This window comes from Gracilinanus agilis, chromosome 3 (assembly GCF_016433145.1).
Source record: "Gracilinanus agilis isolate LMUSP501 chromosome 3, AgileGrace, whole genome shotgun sequence".
NCBI lineage: Eukaryota > Metazoa > Chordata > Mammalia > Didelphimorphia > Didelphidae > Gracilinanus > Gracilinanus agilis.
The window spans coordinates 513,220,876-513,245,723 of record NC_058132.1 but is presented as its reverse complement, the minus strand read 5'-3'; the positions used below and the strand labels follow the sequence as shown (position 1 = coordinate 513,245,723).

The following is a 24,848-nucleotide window of genomic DNA, read 5'->3' as shown; positions in this document are numbered from 1 at the left end:
ACTGCTTACAGTAGGAGGTTGGGGAGGGAGACAGAGAAAAATTTTACTCCCCAGGACAACAAATATTCTCATTCTCTTCAGGCTTCAAACTTTAGCTATCTTTGATTGTTTCCTATTTCCCAATATCCACATGCACCAAATTTTCAAGTCTTGTAAAATCTAACTCCCATTTTATCTCTTATACTCACCTTTCCTCATTTTTTATCCCAATGGAATACCCCCAAGTAAAGAATTTTCACAATTGCTTTATTGCTCTATTGTATTAATTTCCTAAACTGTCTTTCCTGACAAAAATTCCCTTTATATTCAAGGGAAACTTAGTAAAAAATTCTCCAACAAAGCTGCCAAAAGGATCTAGTACAAAAATCTTCCCATATAACTCTACTTTTTTTTTTGGATTGAATTTTTTTTATTAGACATTTATTAATATTCGTTTTTAATCTGTTTACATACTTTATGCCCCTACTTTCCCCTTCACCCCCCGCTTTCCCCCCACCCATGGCCAACGCACATTTCCACTGGTTGTAACATGTGTCCTTGTTCAGGGTCTATTTCCCATTCATGTCCGCCTCAGCCCATGCATTCAAGCAATTGTTTATCTTATATGTTTCCTCTCCTGCAGTCCTTCCTCTGAATGTGGGTAGCATCTTTACCATAAATCCCTCAGAGCTGTCCTGTGTCATTGCAGTGCTGCTGGTACAGGAGCCCATTACATTTGATTTTACCACAGTATATCAGTCTCTGTGTACAATGTTCTCTGGCTCTGCTCCTTTCGCTCTGCATCACTTCCTGGAGGTCTCTCCAATTTGCATGGAATTCCTCCAGTTTATTATTCCTTTTAGCACAATAGTATTCCATCACCCGCATATACCACAATTTGTTCAGCCATTCCCCAATTGAAGGACATCCCCTCATTTTCCAGTTTTTTGCCACTACAAAAAGCGTATAACTCTACTTTTTAAAAGCATTCAGTAGACTTCTGATGCCAAGATGGTGGAGTGAGGATTGTCCCAAATTCCCCTTCAAGCCACTTTTAAACAAAGCCTCTCACTGAAATTTGGAGCAGTGAAGCAGTTTTCCAGCTCAGAAAAGCTCAGAGAATCAGCAGGAAAAGGTTTGTCTCTCTCAAATGGGAGAGGGGGTACAGTATAGAGCAAGTAGCCTGAGCAAGGGCAGGCTACATCCAGGGAAAGGAAATGAGAGGCTCTGTTCCTCCAGCAGAGAGGCCTCAACCCAGCACAAGGGTGCAGCAGATGCAGTCCCAGTAATAGTCAACAGGGATGCCTCAATCAGACCTTAACCTACAAGGGCCCTGTCCGCAGTACAGGTCACCAGCAAGGCCCTACCCTGACAGTAATAATGCCCCAGTCCTGCACAGGCTGCCAGCAAGTCCTCACCTCAATGTAAGCCAGCAGTGAGGTCCCCTTATGTGGAAACCAGGAGACAAGGCCCTACCTACAAAGCAAAGCAATGTCATGTCCCCTCACTGTGCAAGCAAGCAGTGAGGACCCCAAATGGGCACAAGCCAGACCCCTAATTGTGCAAGTGAATAAGTAGGTTCCCATACTGTGAAAGCAAGCTAGAAGAAAAGCCTCAAAACCTACAAGAAGAAATGATTTCTCCAATCCAGAAACAAAGCTCAATTTTAATAGATACTGAAAAGTTATATAATTAACTGGAAAAATTAGCAAGGAAACAAAACAAAACAAAAAAGAATCTAACTAGAAAGTTATTATTGTTACAGGGAGGATTATGGAACAAACCTAGAAGAGAATACTATAAAAACAACTGCAAGTGAAACTTCAAAGAAAATTTGCTAGTTGGAGACAGGTCCTGAAAGAACTTCTAGAAGAGGTTTTAGAAAGGATTTTAAAAATCAGAGAGAAGAAAAATTGAGAAAAGAGATGAGAGTAATACAAGAAAATCATTAAATAAGAGTTAACATTTGTTTAAGAAATCATAAAAATATGGGAATAGATATACAAAAATTCACCCAAGAAAACAACTCTAAATAAAACTCGTCAAATGAAATAGGAGATACAATTGCTTCTTGAAGAAAAAAATCCTAAAAAAAATTAAATTGTGCAAATTACTCCATAAGACTTCAAGAAACAATAAAAAAAGAATTAAAAAAAACAGAAGAACATGTGAAATTTGTCATTGGAAAAATATGAAAATGTGGAAATGTGGAAAATATGGAAATGTGGAAAATATGGAAATGTGGAAAATAGATCAAGGAGAGGTAATTTAAGAATTATTGACCTCCTAGAGACAGGATGTCCTGGGTTCAAATCTGGCCTCAGACACTTCCCAGCTGTGTGACCCTGGGCAAGTCACTTAACTCTCATTGCCTAGTGAAAAAAAGGTGATACTGGGAATGGGGAATTAATAATAAACTGAGGACATACTCACTTCTCCCAAGGGAAGGACAGACAGGGGAACACAGATAAACCAAATGGAGATGTGAGTTTCAGGAATGTCAGTTGACTTGTAACTGACTAACTACCAACCAGGAAAAAACCAATGTAGTGGGTTCTTATAACTAAGAGGAGACAGGAAGTGCTAACAAAATTGTGTTTAATGGAAATGACTGAGGGAAGTAGGGAGAAGGATATTTCTATTCTAAAGAATAGCCTAATAGTTTAACTAACTAGATTTCTAACTAAGTTGGTCTCTAACTAACTAAGAGGGGCTGGAGAGGGTTTCTCACAGTACAGGTTCAGAGATGCTCCAAGCTGGTCACAGATGTAACAGGAATAAGTTCAAAGCAGCCAGTTAATCCAAAAGAGACTCCAGGGAGTAAGGTAGATTAACCTGTTGTCCACCAACAGCTAAGCCAGTTATCTCAACCTAGGAAACGATGTTTTCTTGCAAAATCTCCTTTGCAGTGGTATCCCACACTCCTTGGGCTCCTCACTGAGCCGGTAAAGGCATCCACACCCTCTCCTTTCCCAGCTTGACCAGAGTCCTCAAGGGCAAACAGTTTTCTTCTCTTCATTCCATTTAGAATTCTCCATCCCTGCTTGCTAAGCCTCCCAAATAACTAATCTTAAACACTTTATTAATTTATCTTATTAATCTTCTGTCTTGGAACCAATACATAGTATTAGTTCAAAGGTGTAAGGTAAGGGTTTAAAAAATAATAATAAATAATAATTTAAAAGAAGAGTTATTGGCCTACCTGAAATCCAGGATTGAAAAAAGAACATATATATCTTATTTAAAGAAATTATAAAGAGAAAGAACCCTGATATCATAGAATAAGAGGGTAAAATAGAAATGAAAAGAATCCACAAATCACCTTCAGAAAGAGATCACCAAATGAAAAATTCAATGAATATTATAGTCAAATTCCAGAGCTACCAGGTTAAAAAGAGAACACTATTAGCATCTGGAAAGAAATAATTCAAGTATTACGGAACTACAGTCAAGATAAGATAAGATAAGATAAGTTAAGATAAGATAAGATAAGATAAGATAAGATAAGATAAGATAAGATAAGATAAGATAAGATAAGATAAGATAAGATGATATCTGATTTAGCCAATTTTACCTTAAAGCATCAGAGGGTGAAGTATATGATATTCTGGAGGTCAAAAGAGATGGGATTGCAACCAAGAATTAACTACCTCATGAAAATGAATATAATCCTAATGGGGGGAAATGGATATTTAATGAAATTGAGAACATTCAAACATTCCTAATGAAAAGATCAGAACCACATTGAAAGCCCAATGGAAGACTAAAGAGAAACACAAGAAGGAAACAGGAAAGAGAATTGTAAGAGATTCAGTAAGATAAATCACTCTTTATATTCTTACATTGGGATGTAATACTTGAAATTTTTAGGAACTTTATCAATATTAGGGAAATTAGTAGAATTTTAAATAGAAAGAGGATATAAATATAAATTAACTAAAATGGGATAATATTTTAAGAAATTAAGATATTAGAAAGTATTGCACTGGGAGAAGAAAGAAGGGAGAAATGGAGTGGAGTGAATTATCTCAAATAAAAGAGACCCGAAAGAGTTATTATAATGGAAAGGAAGATGGAGATGGGAGAAGGTGGCAGCCAATTATTGAACCTTACTCTCATCAGTTTGGGCTCAAAAAGGGAATAACACACACTCAGTTGAATACAGAAATCTACCTTATCCTATAGGAAATTAAAAAGGGATGGGGATAAGAGAAGAGTAATGGGCTAATAGAAAGAATGATGGGTTTGTTTGGAGAGATGGTAATCAAAAACAATGGTACTTACTAGGAGGTTTAAAGTGAAAAGAGAGAGAAAGAGAATAAACATAATAAAAGTAAGATGGAGGGAAATACACCATTATCATAACTGTAAATATGAATGGGAGGAACTCACCCATAAAATGGAAGTAGATAGTAGAATGCATCTACTATATGTTGTTTACAAGAAGCACATTCGAAGCAGGGAGACACAGAGTGAAGGTAAGGGGCTAGAGCAGAATCTATTATGCTTCAGCTGAAGTTTTTTTTAAAAAAAAAGTAAGAGTAGTAATCATGACCTCAGCCAAAGTAAAGCAAAATAGATCTAATTAAATGAGATAATGAAGGAAATTATATCTTGCTAAAAAATACCAAGGATCATCAAGTAATATCAATATTAAGCATGTTTATATCAAATAGTATCACATCTAATTTTTAAAGAAGTAAAATTACTTTCAGGAGGAAATAGATAGTAATATCATACTAGTTGGAGACTTAAATTTTCTTCTCTCAGAACTAGATAAATCCAAACAAAATTAAATAAGAAATAAATTAAAGAGGTGAAATAATTTTTGAAAAGTTAGGTATGATAGACCTCTGGAGAAAACTGAATTGTAATAGAAAAGAATTTACCTTTTTCTCAGGAGTGCATGGCACCCACAAAAAAATGAATATTTTTTAGGATATAAAAACTTCATAAATGCAGAATAGCAAAATTATTAAGTGCCTCTGTTTCAGATCATAATCATGAAAGACAAATTAAAATTATTTGGAAGCCAAGTAATTTAATTCCAAAGAATAAGTGTATCAAAGACTAAATCATAGAAAAAAATCAGTGATTTCATTGAAGAGACTGATAATGAAACAACATATGGTAAGGAAACAGCCCATGGCTGAAACCTCCACAGAATGTTCAGAGCCCCCTGACTTCCAGTCTAGCTCTGGCTGCCCAAGAGAGAACTTCCTGCCTGTCTCCCTGTTACCCAGCCATCTGGGGTGTCAAACTGTAATAGGAAAAACCAGGGAAGGTGCCTTAAATATTAAAATGTGGGTCCACAAGGGTGTGAGCGTGACAGGAATGACAGAAGACAGGACCAAACAAGGTAGGGAGACCAGGTTTAACTTATAAGGAGTTAACTGTCAACAGAAATGGCAGTTAGGCCCTTAACAGTCACTCTGCCCCACCTAGGCAAGGGCCAATGGAATCAGCAGGCAAAAGGCAAAAGTTATAACAATTTTAATTAGGGAAACTATGATAAAGGATGGGAAGAGGGGTTACTACACTTACAGACTAAGGGCAAACCACAGGGTCAGGGGAGGGACTTGTCTACACTAAACTGAGACCTAAGCAAGACAGGGTCCAGAGAAAAGCAGGACCAGAGTGAGTATCCTCACAGCAGAGTCTAGATTCAATCCAGTGGTGTTTCTGCTCCTCCAGGACCACGTGCTGTACTCTTCCAGGTGGGTAGATTCTGGGAGCTGACCCAGCCCAAGTTGACCTACAACTCAGGTTGGGATTAGTAGTCCCTACCAAAATCTCCCACAAGTAGGTGAAGGTCTTTCCACAGGATCACTGGTAAACTGGTATCTCCTAGGGTCAGTTGCTGCTTTCCCCAACCACAATGGAGTCTCTCCCAGTGAGCAAGAAGACACTTCCTGCCTCTTCATTCCATCTTGGAATTCTCCAGCCCTTCCTGCTAGGTCCACATAAACTATATATAAAGTAATACCTAAGTAATCCTCACAACAGGAAGTATAATAAAAAGGACATTTTTGCCTAGATTATTGTATTTATTCAGTGCCACACCAGTTAAAATGCCCCAAATTATTTCAGAAAGCCAGAAAAATAATAACAAAATTCAATCCGGAAAATCTAAATGCCAATAATATCAATGGGAAAAAATAAGTGTGAAGGAAAGTGACCTAGCAGTAACAGTTTTCAAACTGTATTACAAAGCAGTAATCCTCAAAAAGAATCTGTCATTGGCTAAGAAATGGACTGCAAGTCTTCTGTGGTAAAAATTCACTGTTTTTCCTAAACCTCTGTCATTCTACTTGTCCTTCTTTGGATGTACTCCATTTTGTTGGTAAAGATAGGGAAACATCCTGCATCTGTGATTTTAATTGTTATGGGACAATTATGGGAAAGAAAATCCAACCTACCAATGTAGGTCAGTACCTTATTTACAATTTGTAGTCTGAGAAAGTTACTGAAGAACTAAGAGGTTAAATGACTACCAGTAGCACAGCCAATGTATCAGAGGCAGAACTTGAACTCTTGTCTTGCTAGTTTTGAGGTCTGCTTTCTAACCACTAAGCCTTGCTATTTGTCATTTTTCTTCCTAAAACGTGCTACTCAGAATTTAACAGCAATGAGCTAAATATGCTCTGACCAGCAGAGAACAATTAACAAATATAGAATGCCCAAAGGATTGTTTAATGAGAATCAAATTGAATACACAGTGATCTTAGGATCTTGTCATTTGCTGTATTTTATTGATAATTATAATGAGCTTTGTGGTAAGCATGATTATTTCCATGCTTATGCTACAAACACTAAAAAAGCATAGCTAAAGGAGAGGCTTACAACTCCTTAGAAAATGAATTACATAAAAGGAAAAGAAAAATGAATCTCTGATAGGTGGGGGTGTTGAGTTGACTTAATAGATTTACATCACATATGCATCTTAGTAGAAGGAGACAGTCCAGCTAGGACTTGAAATCAGGAAGACTTGGCTTTGATTTTCTGCTCAGATATGCTAGCTGTGTGAACCTAGGCATGTCAATTAATCTCTTTGCCTCAGTTTCATCATCTGTAAAATGGAGATAATAAAGGCATCTATCTCATAGGATTGCTTTAAGGATCAAATGAGATATTTGCAAGTTCTCCACAAACCTCAAAAGAGTATATAAATGTTAGCTATAATTAGCATCATAATAAAAAATGAAATCAGATAACTGTGAAAGAATCCAACACTATCTGTAGGGGTAGGAAATGAACTTTTTCCAGCCTCAATAGTCTTTTTGGACAGGACTGAGTGAAGGTTAATGTCAAAGTTGGAGTTTCATCATATTCAAATGTTTGTGCCCATCCCTGTTCTAAGAACTTGACATTTCACTTCTTTGAAATACACTAAAATGATTTAGGTCTAATTTGCCACCCTGTGTGAAAGCAGATTTTGTACCAGAACTTGACATAGGAGATGTTTATTTGTTCTTAACAAATACAACATGATTTCCCCTTAGCTGACATAGCTATTTACTTCTAATTTCTGTCCCAAATTTAAATTTAAATCTCCAAATTTCTGAGAATTAGATCTATTTTATTAACTGCTCTTTGTGAGAAGCACTTAATCTTGAGTTTGCTCTGGCCAAATCCACAAAAATTCTAGATTATGTATATAATGTATATGTGCATTTAAATATGTGTATATGATATATAATCTGAAACTTTTGTTCAATTCACCACCTGCTATGTAAAGGATACTAAGGAAGGTATTTCTATAATGACTGATTATTCTAAAAAATCTTCTGTACCTGTACAGTTAAATAGAAAGTTGATAAGTCTATTCGACATAAGCAAGACAAGATCTTCAAAAATGTGTGCCCAGTACATCCTATGTATGCTACGAGCAGTGAAGTGATGTGCATTGGGATATAATTTTTAATTGAAATTTTTTATTTAATTAATTGATTTAGAATATTTTCCCATGGTTACATGATTCATGTTCTTTCCTTCCTCCTCCAAACCCTACCCCCCCCACAGCCAACAAGTAATTCCTCTAGGTTTTACATAAGTCATTGATCAAGACCTATTTCTATATTATTAATATTTGCATTAAGGTGATCACTTAGAGTCTACATTCCCAATCATGTCCCCAGAGACCATGTGATTAAGCAGTTGTTTTTTTCTGTGTTTCTATTCCTACAGTTCTTTCTCTGGAGGTGAATAGTGTTCTTTCTCCTAAGTCCCTCAGAATTGTCCTGGATCATTGCATTGCTGCTAGTAGAGAAATCCTTTACATTCGACTGTACCACAACATATCAGTCTCTGTGTATAATGTTCTCCTGGTTCTGCTCCTTTCACTCTGCATCAATTCCTGGAGAGTGTTCGAGTTTACATGGAATTCCTCCAGTTCATTATTCCTTTTAGCACAATAATATTCCCCCACCAACATATACCACATTTTTTTTCAGCCATTCCCTAATCAAAGGGCATTCCCTTGTTTTCCAGTTTTTTGCCACTACGAAGAACTCAGCTATAAATATTTTTGTACAAGTCTTTTCCCTTATTATCTCTTGGGGGTATAAACCCAGCAGTGCTATGGCTGGATCAAAGGACAGACAGTCTTTTAAAGCCCTTTTAGCATAGTTCCAAATTGCCATCCAGAATGATTGGATCGATTCACAATTCCACCAGTATACATTGGGATATAATTGACACCTTAGAGAGATGAAGAACTTGAGTGATGAGAGTTTTTGTATAGTGAGCTAAGTGAGATGATGGTGAGAAAGAAAACATTTTGAGGATAGGCTAAAATGACAGATCTATGGATGGTTTAGAATCAATAGCAGCAATAGTCCCAATGTAGCAAGGCAAAAATAGACAACTCTTTGAGAAGAAATATTTTTAGTCTCCTACAAGTCCAAGGTAGATTCTTAAATAGCAATGAACTTTAAATAATGACTATAGTCACCTATCAAAGTATCCTCTATTTCTTTTTGGTGTAGAAAGGGCTTTACAGCAATCATCTCAAGTAAAGTCAGAGCAAAAATAATTTCCCTCTATATATGCTCTCTTTTGTGTCTTAGCAGCATTTTGCATCTCCTTTTATACCTAGAACAGGGCTTCATTGGTATTTAATAGCATTTGTAATGAAAAGCAAAATAGTAATTGGTTTCAGCACAACTTCAACAATTTTTACATGGGAGTTACATGGGATAAACAAATGATGTTTACATGGGAGATGAAGGCCTTCATTTAGAACTCTTGAGGACTAAAAAGAAATTGTATATTCTGATATTCCCAGGAGAAACTTTGACAAGGATAAATGTGAGCCAAATAACTTGCTTTTCAAGGAGAACTTGGACAGATGTATGGACCAAAGAGAAAATTATGGGAAGTTCTCAAGTCTGAATCATATCTTTATGAGCGCAAACTTTGGAATTCTAGACCACAAGTTATATTTATGGAATGTTATAGATTTTTATCAGGGGAAGGTTTTTTTGAGAGAGTTAGATCATTAGGGATGATTAAACTGAAACAAAAGGAAAAAAGTACTTGAAGATTTTTGGTGATCTTTCATGAAGAATATGATCACAAAGAAAGCACTAAGGTTTTTATTTAACTATTCAATTATATAGCTCTCTTTATGGAAGAAACGAATTGGAAACTAAGGGGATGCCCATCAATTGGGAGATGGCTAAACAAGTTGTGGCATATGACTATAAAGGGATGTTACTGTACTTTAAGAAGTTATGAACAGGCTAATTTTTAAAAATGGAAAAATTATATGAAATTATAAAGAGTGACCTAAATAGAACCATTAGAACATTATATGCAGCAATAGAAATGTCTAAAGAATGATTTGTATATGTCTACTTCCAGAGGAAAGAAAACAAGTAATATATATATATATATAAACTATGTATACATATATATATATATATCTTTTTGTCAAATGATACCTTCTCTAGTCTAGGAAGTGGAAGCAGAGTGTGAAGGAGTTATTTGGGAATTTTAATGTAACAAATTAATTAACTAATTTTCAAAAAAATTCAACTATAACACTCTTTGCTACAGAATATTTGATAATTTGAGATGGACACATGGAGGATACATTTATTAGAATTCAAAAAGACAGCTTTGACCCTGAGGGAATCTACAGCTGTGAATTCTGAGGCTGGTCTTACAGGAATGTTCTGAATTTATCATATTGAAATTTGAGATCCACAACAAGAAGAAAGTAGAAAACTTAGAGAAAATTAAGAGGATAACTACTAGAATTATTAGAGTTCAATCTCATTTGCATTCATTAAGTGTCTAATATGTCCAAAGTGAATAGTTAGAAAATAGGATTCATATGATAGAATCTTATCCTGAGACAAAGAATGATTGAAGGGTGATTTGATGGTACTCAAATATATGAAGAGCAATTATTTAACTAAAGATTGCAAGGAAGGTAATAAGTGTTTTTAATCATAAAATTTGGGGAAAGAAATTTTGTCAGTGTATATTATTAGTTATTGGAAGGGGTTTTTGGGAGGATGATTACAGAATTTTCTCTTCTAGAATGTTTTAAAGGAAAACAGATTTCTATCTGCTCACGATTACTGAGGCATGAAGTATTTGCGAATTAACATTGACAAAATAGAGAGTAGGGATGGTATTGTAGAAATATATGCCTGAGGTGGGGTGAAGATAGAGAGTCTTTCCAGCAGATTCTCTGATGCATCTGAGGAGGAAGACTAATTACCTATGACACCTAACAGTATTAACACTCTTGGAAGAAGTTTTAAAAAATTTTATATGCCAAACTTTAAAGAAAGAAATCAAATTAAGGAATTATACTTCTATCAGTTGCTAAGTACTACAGTGAGTAGAATGCTGGGTTTGGAGGCAGGAAAACTCATCTTTGTGAGTTCAAATCTGTTTTTAAACACCTCTTAGCTGGAGACACTAGGCAAATCACTTAATCTTACTCACTTCCATTTCCTCATCTGTAAAATGAGCTGAAGAAGTCAATGGCAAAGTACTCTAGCATGTTTTCGAAAGAGACCTAAGATAGAAGTCATAAAGAGTCAGATGGGATTAAAAATGAGCAAACAACAATTTATGTATGTCTACCTTATTTTGATCAGATGTCACAGCCATAAAATATGTTGGAAGCAGTATGGCACAGTGCAAAGAGTATTGACTTTATAATCATACCTTTCTTATAATGTTTACTGACCTTAAAACCTTGGGCAAGTCAGTTAATTTCCAGAGGATTCAATTTCCCCATTCTTGAAATGAGGGGATTGGACTAGATTACATCTAGGAAACCACCCAATAAGTTAGTTGAGTTAGATATTCATAAAGCATCTACTCTGCTATGTGCAAGGCTACTGTGTTAAGGGCTGTAGATACCAAGAATGGAAAAAGACAGTCTCTGCCCTACGGGAGCTTACAGTCTAACCTCAGCTCAGATTCTGTGATCATTCATAGACATTTTATTTTATGTTTCCTTGAAACAGAGACTTCTTGCTTTTATCATTATATATTAGCACTTAGCACAATTCCTCAGATATTTTGGTCTCTTTATGAATATTTATTGAACTGAATTGAAAAAATAAGGAAATAAATGAATGAAAGTAGTTGTTTTTAAGAACGTTTCATATGTGGAAGAGACTTATGGGAAAATGGAGTAACAGGACCAAAGATGACCAGAAAAAAGGCATACATTAGAACCAGTTAATTTCATTTGTTCCAGATTACTGAAAAATAGTATCTTAGAGATATATTTTGAGTTATTAGTGTCATTAATTGCTACAATCTTGAGATTTCAATATAATTATAAGAAAACAACTTTTAATCAGTTACTCCATTTCTTTTTGGTGAATAGTAGCAAATTTCGCATTGTTGAAATTAAAAATCAAATGGAAAAAATATCATTTCTGTTTGGGAAGTTATTTATGTATATTTTTCAAGTACCCAAATTCCCATTGCCCATTGTACAAAGGACTACATCCATAATCAAAAGCTGTTTAGATTTAAGCATTTAAAAATTAGCACCAGACTGTTTCTCTCTCAGACCCAACACACAGTATTTTGAGTATTTTGCTATAGCCCAGGGTGGAGTCTGTAATTTTCTCCCCTTCACTGCCCAGAAGCTTTCCTAACAGCCCTCCAGACTCCCAGAGGGCCCTGAGAGCTCCTCTTTCTGCTTCCTCCTGCTCAGTGTTGACAGCAGAGTTATGCATTGAAGAGAGAACTAGAATTCCAACTCCCACAACATAGTGTACTCTCACTAAAGGGAAGCCTGTCACCTGTATTAAATCTTATCTCAGCAAGGAATTGGAACGTTTCAGACAAGTAAAACATTCAGTATTTTTTTCTTTCAGGAGAGTGGCACTCAAATACAAACTTACTGGCACATCAAAGCAAGCAGGTTTTTTTTGGGGGGTGGCATAATAATATCTAGATCTTCCCAATAGCAACCTCCTTCTTCCTCCTTCCATCCCCCTTTTCTTCCTGTTCTTTCCCTTCCCAAGTGAAGGGCACATTATTTTGCATTTTTCTATTAGGTCTAAAGCAAGAAAAGAGTTTCAGTCTTAAATCTTACGTAGAATTCTAATGTAACTTTCCAATTTAATTTAGATCCATCCCTCTGGGAAGCAGAGCATCTACATACACAGAGCATGATTTTCTGGAGGTCCAGAGCTTCTATCTCTCTGACTTTCCAGGCTTCTTAAAGATAACTATGGAGACAGAGACCCTACATAGTAAACAAAGCCAGAAGTGCAACATCATAAGTACCTGCTTTCAGAGAATGACAATGGTTTTCTGACTAATCAGAGAAGAATGTACATTTTGAAATTATCTCTGCTTTCCTAGGTGAAGATCATCTCTTCAAAGACTAGGAAATACCCAGAATGCTATACGATTGAGAGAGAATAGGTTTACACAATTATGGATAAAGAAAGATATAAATAAAAAGACATTGTGCATGTTTGGAGCTCTAGCTGAGGAAAATGTCTACCCCCACCAACAAAATCCAGTGAAAGAAGGAAGTCAAGTGAAGGGCAAATGGCTAGCTAGCTATCTGCAGGAAATTTGAAAACATTGATTGTTTATGTTTATTATGTTGGAGAGAGGGAGGGGTTAGACTATGATGGAAAATTGAGGTTGAAAAATTACTTTGCTATATGTTACCATCGAGAGCTTGGTTTGAGCCAGAAGACCTGGGCTCAAGGTCCAGCTCTGACACTTGCCATCTGTGTATGATCTTAGGCAGGTTATTTACACTCTGTAGCCTTAGTTTCCCTATCAGTAAAACAAGATGTATAGAATAAATTATCTCTGAGGTCCCTTTCCAACTCTGAAATACTTATGACCTTGTGTAAGTCATTATCTGTTTTGAAGGCTTAGTTTCCTAGACTAGATCAGGGAGTTCCTATAGTGAGGTATACAAATCTCATGGATAGGTTTCAGGTGGATAACTGAACTTGGATGAAAAAGACATGATTTTTATTTCAATATATTTTGAATTGTTACCCCAAATTTCTAAATGATGCATTTAAGATATTGTTATGAAAAGGGACAATAGATTTTATCAGACTGCCAAAGGAGTCTATGACACAAAAATATTAAGAATTCCTAGACTAGATAACAACTAAATTACTATCAAATGCTAAATGTATGATCCTGCTCATTTACTGTTTTTGAATCTTTTCTGTATGCTATACTTTATTTTGAGTTAACTAATATACAACAAATCCAAATAAAAAATAAATTAAGGTTGTCTTTTGTGGAGGATAGGGATAGAAGAACAGACAATATATAACTACTGACAAACAGGGTCCAAACATGTAAGAAATTCCTTTTTCTAAGTTAATTTAGAATAGTAGGGGATGGGAGAAATCTTGTCTCTCTTTGGTTTGCATGCTGTGTGTTTTCAGTTTCTGTGTTGTGTTTCTAAATGTCGCTTACCAAGCATGCAAAATTCAGCCCCCAAACCTAGTCACTTAGGATTACAAACAGGAGCTGGAGTTCTCTTTAGAATGATCAAGGATGCGAATCAGTTCCACTATGAAAAGCTTAAAGAATATTTTTTCCAGTTACTTACATAACAGTGTTGTTATTCTAGACTAAGTTTGAAAAAATGGAAAAGAGAAATGAAAATGGGGAGAGAGTAGGAGACAGAGGAAAGGAGTAGGGATAATAAGAAGTACCATTTTCCCTGACTCATGGCTCAACTAGATTCAATTAATTAAACTTTAAATTAGAAGTTGCAATAAACAAATTGTAGTGGGTAGAAAGTAATTTCAGAGTCAGGAAGGTCTGGGGTCAAAAATTATTCTTATATATAACAAGGCTATGTCATTTAAATGGCATCCTTCTATATGACCCTGGGCTATGCTAAATTGCTCTTACTCTCTAAATACATTGCAGAACATATGCCAATCTATTATCAGTAAAGGTTGCTTCCTAATTGAGAATTCTCTATCCCACTTTCTAATTTTGTACCATAAGTATATTTTAATTAATAAAAAAATTTAATAATATACCTTAATACCAAATTTTAAGAATACTTTAATTCTTAATATATTTCATTTATAATAAAGAGGAACTTGAAAGTGAAATACTCATTTTTTTTTAAATTTAGCCAGTAGCTGTAGCACTTATTTCTCAGTAAAATACAACTTAATTCCTTCCTATTTCTCCAGGTAACAATTCCATGCTTATTTGTTAGAATCATTTGCACATCCAATGTTTATCCCTTTCTGGCCACTTATTTCTACAAAAATAATCTAAATTTTATTGTTCTTATTTAGAATAAAGTAGAGGCATAGTGGCTACTTTTTCATAAATATGTAAATATATTTTTGAAATCTCAGTCAGAAAATGAAGATTGTTTGCAACAAATTAATTATATCCAAAGAAAATGTCCAAATCAATGTGTACATTTTTAAAGAAATTCCATTTTTAAATAGCAACATAATTAAATTGAAAAGAATCTAAAACATTGGGTAATTTACAATAATCCTTCAAAAGTGGGGTGTGAATTAAATGACAAAAACCGTGAAGCCCAGACCAACGAAAAGTTGTAAAATAGCAGGTTTGTCTTCCCCTTTTTTGCCCATAGTACCGTTTTCCACATTCCTAATGCCTCTGCCCTACATCCACATCTACTGCTTCCATCCCATTACTAAATGGTTTTGCTCTCCTATAACTATCAATTAATCCTTGACAAATATCTAGGTTTTAAATATTTCCAAAGAGAGGTGACTTCATCTGTTTGAGTCCTTATCTACCAACATGCTTTAGAACTCCCCCTGAGACTTTGTATATGGTTTGATAATTTTCAATAACTATGATTAGCACCTTGCTAGTCAACTTTCTGATAGCAAACCTCTCCAAAATTAGTTAGACTGATGCTCAGATGATAGATAATCTTATCTCCAGAGCTCCACTTGAAGGGCCAGCAAGGTACTTTAGTGGATAGAGAGCTAGACCTGGAGACTGGAAGTCCTGGATTCAAATATGACCTCATATACTTCCTAGCTATGTAACCCTGGGCAAGTCACTTAATACCAGTTACCTAGCCCTTACTGCTCTTCCATCTTGGAACCCATACTTAAAATCAATTCTAAGACAGAACATAAGGGTTTAAAAAAAATGTTGGATTGGTACCTTTAAAATAATTCACTACTGCCATCCCATACATAGTGAAACTCCTTTGTAATAAGATAAACAGTTAAGCAAACCTAATAAAGTAACCCTATTGAGCAGCATATGCTATATTCTATAACTGCAACTTCCTTTACCAAAAGGACAAAAGAATTTCACTATGTATTACATGAGATGAAGATTCGTCATTGAAATTAATCCAGGTTCAGTTATCTTATAATACTGTTTTTGCTTACATTTTTATAAGTATTTTGTATATTCCCTATTGCTTTTGTGGTTCTTTCTTTCTTTTTCATTCTCCAAACTCATGTTTACCATTTCATTTCCATCATTTCTTATATTACAAAAATATTTTATTATATTTATATACTATAATTTTTTCAGGCAATCCATAATCAATACAGGCCTGCTTTCTTTTCTTGTTTTTCTACCACAAAATGTGCTATTATGAATATTTTGGTATATATGAGATCTTCCTTTATAATACCGATCTCTTTCTGGCATATGCTTAGTAATAGGATTCATGAGTCAAAGGAATATGAATACTTGAGTGACTTTCCTTGCCAAATTTCAAACAGTTTAGAATAACAAATATTTATTAAGCATACGTAAGGAGAAAATTACTGTGCTAGGTCCTGGAGATAAACTGACAAAAAATACATTAGTCTCCGCCCCCATGTAATTTAAATTTTGCTAGGAGAACAGAGATCATGTGGAATTTGAGGAGGAATTGAGCAATAACAGAAAGCTTCACAGATGAAGTGGATCCCAATCTGAGCCTTGAAACGAAGATAGAAATTCCAAATACTATATTTCAGGCATGGGGGCATACAGCCTCTGAAAATGCAGGAATGGATGATCATAGTGTCATAGACTTGGAACCTGAAGGAACTCTAGAAGTCAAGTCCCAATCTACTCATTTGGCAGATGGGGAAATTGAAGTTTTTAGAGGTTTAGTGACCTGCCCAGGGTCAGACAAATATTCAAAATCTAAAACACGATTTGAACCCATCTTCCAGACTTTGTCTGGAATTCAATCCACAATAGCAGTTACAATATAAAGTTCAGGAAATGGCTATATTCCAGCTAAAACCAGAATCTAGCAAAAACCAGAAATGTGATAGGGGAGAAACATATAAGTTGGAGACAGAGATATTGTACAAAGTCCTAATTACCATGTTAAAAATTCATATTTTTGAAACAATTTTGTTCAATATTCTCATTTTACAGATAATGAGAATGAGAAATTAAATGGCTGATCCAAATCACACAGCTACCTGATGACAGAACAGAAACAAGAGCCAGGTCTTCATATTCTTTGTCCAATACTTTTTTCCCCCACTAAACTAATCATTGTCTTGTCACAATATATTTAGGCAACCTATAATTTGTCTGTATTCTCATAGTTTTTATGTGCTGTAATAATAGCTCACGTCTCTGTGATCTTTTAAGACAGCATCTGATAGCAAAAGAGGGCATTGTATTTGGAGTCTGTGGACTATGTATCAAATCCCAATGCTGCTACTTACTATCTGTGACTTAACAAGTTACTTAAAACTGTTTAGGTCTCAGTTACTTCATTTGCAACAAAATGATATTAAAATTTAGAAGATTCTTACAACAATCTGAAACCATACATACTGTAAATATTGAGATAGTTATGTTACATATGGGAATTTGACATTCATGGAAGTAGAGTGATTTGTCCATTGTGATATCACTAATAAATGAAAGGGTAAAATTATTATTGTCATTATTGTTACAGATAATAAGTAATAATTGTAATTTGATGCATGTTGTGTAAAGGCAGGGACCAGATTTTATCTATATGTTTAATCTTTCCCAGGGATAAGCACAGTGTTATATATGTGTTACATGAAGGGATTCAATAAATATTTTGGATGAAAGTTGAATGAATGAATGAATGAGTCACTGTTAATAAAGAAAGGGAATATTATTTTTGTGACATGCTTAGATATTTTTTTCTTGAACAAAGTATCAATTGGTTCCCTTAGTACACCTGTTATCAATATGGTCTACTAGAAAACAAACTGCATATATATAGTATACCTGGCTGAATAGTAGATATCTCTGAACTTCTTTGCTCATAATATTTAGAATGCAAAAATATTCATAGCCACTCTTTGTAGTGGCAAAAAACTGGAAAGACGAGGATATGCCCTTCAATTGGGGAATGGCTGAACAAATTGTGGTATCTGTTGGTGATGGAATAGTATTGTGCTCAAAGGAATAATGAACTGGAGGAATTCCATGTGAACTGGAACAACCTCTAGGAATTGAAGCAGAGTGAAAGGAGCAGAACCAGGAGAACCTTATACACAGAGACTGATGCACTGTGGTAAAAATGAATTTAATGGACCTCTCTACTAACAGCAATGCAATGACCCAGGACAACTCTGAGGGACTTATGAGAAAGAACACTATTCAGATTCAAAGGAGGAACTATGGGAGTAGAAACACAGAAGAAAAACAACTGCTTGAACAAATGGGTTGATGCCGACATGATTTGGGATGTAAATTCTAAACAACCACCCCAGTGCAACTATTAATAATATGGAAATAGGTCTTGATCAACGCCACATGTAAAACTCAGTGGAATTGCGTGTAGGCTATGGGGGAGAGAAGGGAGAGGGGAGAGAAAGAACATAAATCATGAAACCATGGAAAATTTCTCTTAAAAAAGAAAGGAAAGAAAAAAAAAGAAAAGTTTCATGAACTACACAACCCATAAGGTCCCATATCTCTTCTGAGAGCAGTAGAGTAACCAAGGCACACTCCAATTGGTGGGAAGTCGTTATTGAGCAGAAATTTCTAAAAGAGGGGTTAGTAGAGGGTATACGGAATGAAGATGCAGCTATGAATGGCAGTTAGTAGGGAAGTTGGAAGTGAATCATGCTGAGAAATAAAGCAATGACATTTCTTAACTCAAGAGAATGCTGGTGGTACCAGAACCAAGCTGATGAATTTCTGTACCTTCTATCTTGCTCCCTAAGAGGCTTCTATAGATTACCATGAAGCAGAGGACACTAAACCCTAAGTTTCTTTTAACACTTGTCCATGATTTTTGAAGCAACTGAATCCTTCCCTTGACTATGCTGGAGGAATTCCTGGGAAACCTCTGGAATCTCTAAAAGGGTACTCCACTTGTGTTTGGGTGCAGAGAATGATGAGATGATTTGATCTACTTTTTAGTTACACTGTCTTCATGTTTACTGAAATACTTTTGTTATTTAATTTTATATAAAATATATATGTTGTGAAAGGGAATTCTTGGTTCTCTTTGAGTTCACACTTGTGAAAATGGAAAATGGAATCCTTTGTTCTCTTTGCCTAAGTTGAAGTTAAAACTTTGACAATAACTTAAGTACCCCTACTTAGTACCTCACTAGATGATGAGGACATGATTAGCCAGAAACTTAAGAATTCACACACTCTTAAAGGTGTGGTTCCAAAGGTGAGAACTCAGACAATTTGGAAACTGTGATTGGCCCCCCTCAAAAGGGGCATGGACAGGAAACCACCATAAAAGTCATGAAAATCCCTGAGGAATCAGTCTGGTAAAGAGTGTCTTCTAGAGATAGTCTTCAAGTGAACTTCACTGGAAACTGTGGGTTGGACTGCAGCTAGGCGAGGCATCAACCTTGGATTCTGACTCCTGGATTACCTAATTTGGTGAGTGAAAAGGGCTGACTACTTTCCTAGTTACCTAAGGGACTAGCTTCCATCTTGAAGGAGGCCTATAGTTACTCACTACTGGCCCTCTTGGCTGAGGACATGAAGGTATTTTCTCTAACCTCTCTCACATTTCTCTACCTTATTGTTTCCCATTTTATTTTTGTAAATAAACTTCTGACTTGAGATATAATAACTCTTGCCAACCACGTTATTTCACATAATTTAAGTCCAACCACTAAATTTAAATCTTACAATGTATTTGAAGAATTTGATAACCATAATCGTCAGATGCATTTCAGACAGTCAGTATCACATATATAAAGCTCTCTTTAAGTGCTGTAAAAGCCACACTGAAGTCAGTAACAAAAATTTAATGAAAGTCCCTTGATTTTTACTAGATGTTAAAAAAAATATACCTTAGAAAAATGTTATATTGCTCATATATTAGTGGAAGAGGATATATTAGTGGAATATATAAATATATATGTCTATAGATCATTGATTTAATATCTACTATAAATTGATTAAATTATTACTTCTTATTACTATGTACACACGTTATGTGCTAATTCTTATATATAATAATATGTCTTATAATCATTCATATAATATCCTCATTTACTCCACGAGAACACCAAGCAGTTATTCCATGTTAGATCCTAGGTTGATATCGGTGTCCGAGGCTCCCGCCCGTTGGATATAGCTCCCCCCAAAAAAATCCTACCTCATGCCAGTCAGAATCAGTTATGCCGCGTTATGGGCTGACTAGTAATCGAAACATCGTGATGCCTTATTTAATGGCAGTTTGGATGCAATGAACAAATTTATGATCCTGAAGTAACAACCAATAGCCTGTTCAAGGAATTAGGTACGTCACAATTCATGCCTCTCCTCTGAAGGATGTTAAGCCTTTAGATGGCGGGATGGTGGTCTCTCTTGAGAAGTGGATTGAGGTATTCCTGATGGTTATGATATGCTTGTCAGATTAAGGTTTGTAGTTCCTGTTACCATGGACAGTATGTATATGTACGCCAACATAATATGTCTTATGTAAGATTATGCATAATATTAGGTAATGAATATCCATATACTATATCATTAATAGTACTGTAATATACTTATGTATTTAGTAATATAAGAGTATAATGTATTATAAGATATGCTAGAGGTAAATAAATCCATGTAATATAGACATATATAATGTATATAGTATAATTATGAATATAATGTATAGTAAGATATGCTAGAGGTAAATAAATCCATGTAATATAGACATATATAATGTATATAGTATAATTATACATATAATGTATATAGTATAATTATACATATAATGTATATAGTATAATTATACCTGTGCTTTTTTTACTTTTTAATTTTTTATAAAATGAATTTAATACTGACATAGCATATAAATTGTTTATCAGGAAGTAGTTTAATTAGAACACCAGCTTTGGGAGTTGGCGGTAGGGTGATATGCCCTTTTCTTGAGATGTCCTAGGAAGGAGTTTTCCTTCATTGTTGGCTTACAAGGCCAGTATTTTCGTTAAATTACTTGTACAGTTAAGGGTATTTGGGTTGGAGTATATAGTTCTCGAATATCCCTGCTAGTGGTATTAGGATAAGGATGGTAGTGAAGTAGGAGATTGAGGCTACTTGGCCAAGGATGATGAATGGTTGTTCTACAAGTTGGCCTCCAATTCATGTCAGGATAAAGAGGTTAGCTGTAAGAATTCAGAATAGGGTTTGTGAAATTGGTCGGAATATGAGGCTTCCTTGTTTAGATGTGTGGAGAAGGGGGACTAGTAATAGTACAAGGATAGATGCAAGCAGTGCTAACACTCCTCCTAGTTTGTTAGGGATTGATCGGAGGATTGCGTATGCGAAAAGGAAGTATCATTCTGGTTTAATGTGGGGTGGGGTGTTTAGTGGGTTGGCTGGTGTAAAGTTGTCTGGATCTCCTAGTATGTCTGGGGAGAATAAGGCTAGTGATAGGAGGGTGAGGATTATAAGGATAAGTCCTAGGATGTCTTTAATAGTATAGTAGGGGTGGAATGGGATTTTATCTGAGTCAGGATTAATTCCTGTTGGATTGCTGGAGCCTGTTTCGTGAAGGAATAATAGGTGGACAATGACTAAGGCTAGGATAATGAAGGGTAGGATAAAGTAGAAGGCAAAGAATCGGGTTAATGTTGCTTTATCTACGGAAAAGCCGCCTCAAATTCATTCAACTAGGGTCGTGCCAATGTAAGGAATAGCTGATAGGAGATTGGTAATAAAGGTGGCTCCTCAGAATGACATTTGTCCTCATGGAAGAACGTATCCTACAAATGCGGTTGCTATAACTGTTAGGAGTAGGACTACTCCGATGTTTCAGGTTTCTTTGAATAGGTAGGATCCGTAGTAGATTCCTCGTCCTACATGGAGGAATAGGCATATGAAAAATATGGATGCTCCATTTGCGTGTAGATTGCGAATTAGTCAACAGTAGTTTACGTCTCGACAGATATGAGCTACTGATGAGAAAGCTGTTAGTGTATCTGATGTGTAGTGTATAGCTAGGAATAGTCCTGTAAGGATTTGAATAACTAGGCAGATTCCTAAAAGGGATCCGAAGTTTCATCAGGCTGAAATGTTAGAGGGTGCTGGGAGGTCAATAAAGGAGTGGTTAATAATTTTTGCAAGGGGGTGAGTTTTTTGTAGGTTGGTCATTAAGTTTTTGTAGTTGAAATACAACAATGGTTTTTCATGCCATAGGTTATGGTTAAAGTCCATGCTAAAATAATAAAAATGATAATTATTTTTTTTATTTCTTTATTATTAATCGTAGGGTTTGTAGCTTTTGCTTCTAAGCCCTCTCCGGTATATGGGGGGTTAAGTTTGGTTGCTAGTGGGGGTTTAGGCTGTGCGGTGGTGGTGTGTTTAGAAGATGTATTTTTAGGGTTAGTTGTTTTTTTAGTTTACTTAGGTGGCATGTTAGTAGTTTTTGGATACACTGCTGCTATGGCTACAGAAGAGTTTCCGGAAACATGGATTGGTAATGTTGTGGCTATAAGTATGTTATTGTTTGTTTTATTGATGGAAGCAGTGTGATATTATTTGTCTGGAGAAGTTCATGCTAATATAGCTGTTGAATTGTTTGATTTTGCTGGGACCCATTGTATTGGTCAAGATTTTAATGGTGTTTCGTTATTATATTGATGTGGTGGTTGAGCTTTAGCTTTGTTAGGGTGAATTTTATTTATTACTATTTATATTGTATTAGAAGTTGTTCGTGGGCGGAGATTAAATAAGTGTTAAAATGAGTGTTATTGAGACAAGAAAAGATAGGAAGTATGTTTTTATTAGTCCTTTTTGAGCTGAGGAAAGTTTTGAAGATACTAAGGAGTGAGTATAAGCTTGACCTTTAGGTCCTGCTTTCTCATATCAGTTAAGATCAATTAGTATGGTAGCAATTCGTTGACCTATAAATAGGTTTATTGCCTATTTATTACCAATGCAACCATCAATAATATGGAAATAGGTCTTGATCAATAATATGGAAATAGGTTTTATGTGTCCACAGGCTGCAAAAAAGGATAATCATATTGGGAAATATCATTTTTTTAAAAAGGTTGGACATGATTCAGGACTAAGGATTAAGAGGAGCTAAAGTCTTTAGACTACCTCAAAGTCTCACATATTTATCATAATCATTTTCATCAATTAAAAATTGAGAGGCAAATGGCATGATAATCATCAAATAATATCACAAAGAAATGAAAGTAGTTATACTTTAATAGACAAAAATGTGTTACCACTAGCATTGTTGGATCAGATGCCTGTTCAGAATACAAACTGATATAAAATTTAGTACAAAGCTAAAAACTAAAAAGGAAGACATGATTATACTCTCATATTCAGTTAAATTAACTCTACCCTAACCTATTTAAACAAGTTGTTGCTACTGACAAAATTGTACATGGATAGAGAATCAGAGACACCATTTGCCACAATTTCTTAAAAAGTCAAATCTATTGCCGTAGTGAAGAGACAAAAAGCCTAAAAATCTCTTCAGCTAGCAGTAGAATGATATGTCAACCATATTTGAAACATTGATTTATAATAGAAATTTCTTTGTAAAATATTATATAGTATGGTTGAATATTATAATCAGTATCAATGCATAAAAAAGAAGAAATAGAAAAAATAAATCTAAGAAATATTTATAAAAGACCCAGCTAACCTAATTCATCACAAGAATATCAAACGATGAAGCTTGATGTCATTGAAAAAGTTATGAATTTGAAATCAGAAGACCAGATCTGCCACTTACTGCCTCTCTGGCTGTGAGCTAGACTCTCTGTACCTTAATTTTCTCTTCGATATAATGAGGTAGTTTGGCTATTTAATCATTGAACCCATTGCAATTTGAAATCTATGATGCTAAGGATGAATCTGAATAACAAAGACTAAATACATCTTTTAAAATTTTTATAACAATTATTTTATCATGGAAGATTTAGACATAAAGTCTATGTTTTGCTAAAAGGACCAGAAATGGCAATGAAGAAAACAGAGATGTAGAAAATGAGGTGAGTTAAACCAAGTGAAAATAGGATAGATACCATATCCACTGTATGCACCATTTATGGGATTGGTAACCTATACTGTAAAGTTCATATATTAGTACTTCATGTCAGGAAAGGAAGTGATCATGATAAATTGGTGTGATAAGTATATGCACACAGCTTTTGGTTTTTTCATATTTAAATGTATATCTTGGTTTCAGATGAGTGAGTTTGGCCTAGATTGAACAGGAGGAGGAGAGAGGACTATATTGCCCTAGGGAAATTGCAAAGATCTTATAATGATCTCATTTTTTCCCCAAAAACAAAGATTGCAACAAAATTCTTCCACTGACATTGAAGACTACAAGTCATAGAATAATTGTCTCCTAAAAAACTGAAATTGGGAATGACCCAAAGGGCAATGGAGAAGCATGTGGTGGGTTTGAGGAGGCAATAATACTGTACAAATAAGGAATTATTTTTTTTAATGGTACAGATTATCAGAGAAATGTGTAACTAGAAAACCAACAACCATAGTTGGCAACATAGTAACAGATAGGACAGATTAACAATCAATACACATGTACCATTAATGCCTAAGCAATGTGAAGAAGAGAAGAGGAAATTGGCCAACATTTTGGATGTAGTCTGTGTGGTAAATTTATTAGAGGAAATGGAAAAGAGTTGTCAATGATGGGTAGACAAAGATCAAGTGTTATCTGCAATGATGGAGGGAATACCTATGTAGATGATATCACAGATTCACTGTAACACAATTTTTTAAATATTTTTTTTATTTTTATTCACCCATAGAGTTATATTCTCATAGATGTTAGGGACCTCAAAGCTCAACTTTTTAAAATCTTTTACTTCCATCTTAGAACCAATAATATGTGTTGGCTCCAAAGGCAGAAGAGAGGTAAGAACTAGGCAATAGGAGTTAAGTGACTTGCCCAGGGTCACATAGCTAGGAGG

General features: G+C 35.1%; 1 pseudogene; it reads right to left on the bottom strand.

Moving 5' to 3' along the window:
• Positions 1 to 21,204: 21,204 nt before the first annotated feature.
• Positions 21,205 to 22,281, bottom strand: LOC123242632 (annotated as a pseudogene).
• Positions 22,282 to 24,848: the final 2,567 nt, after the last annotated feature.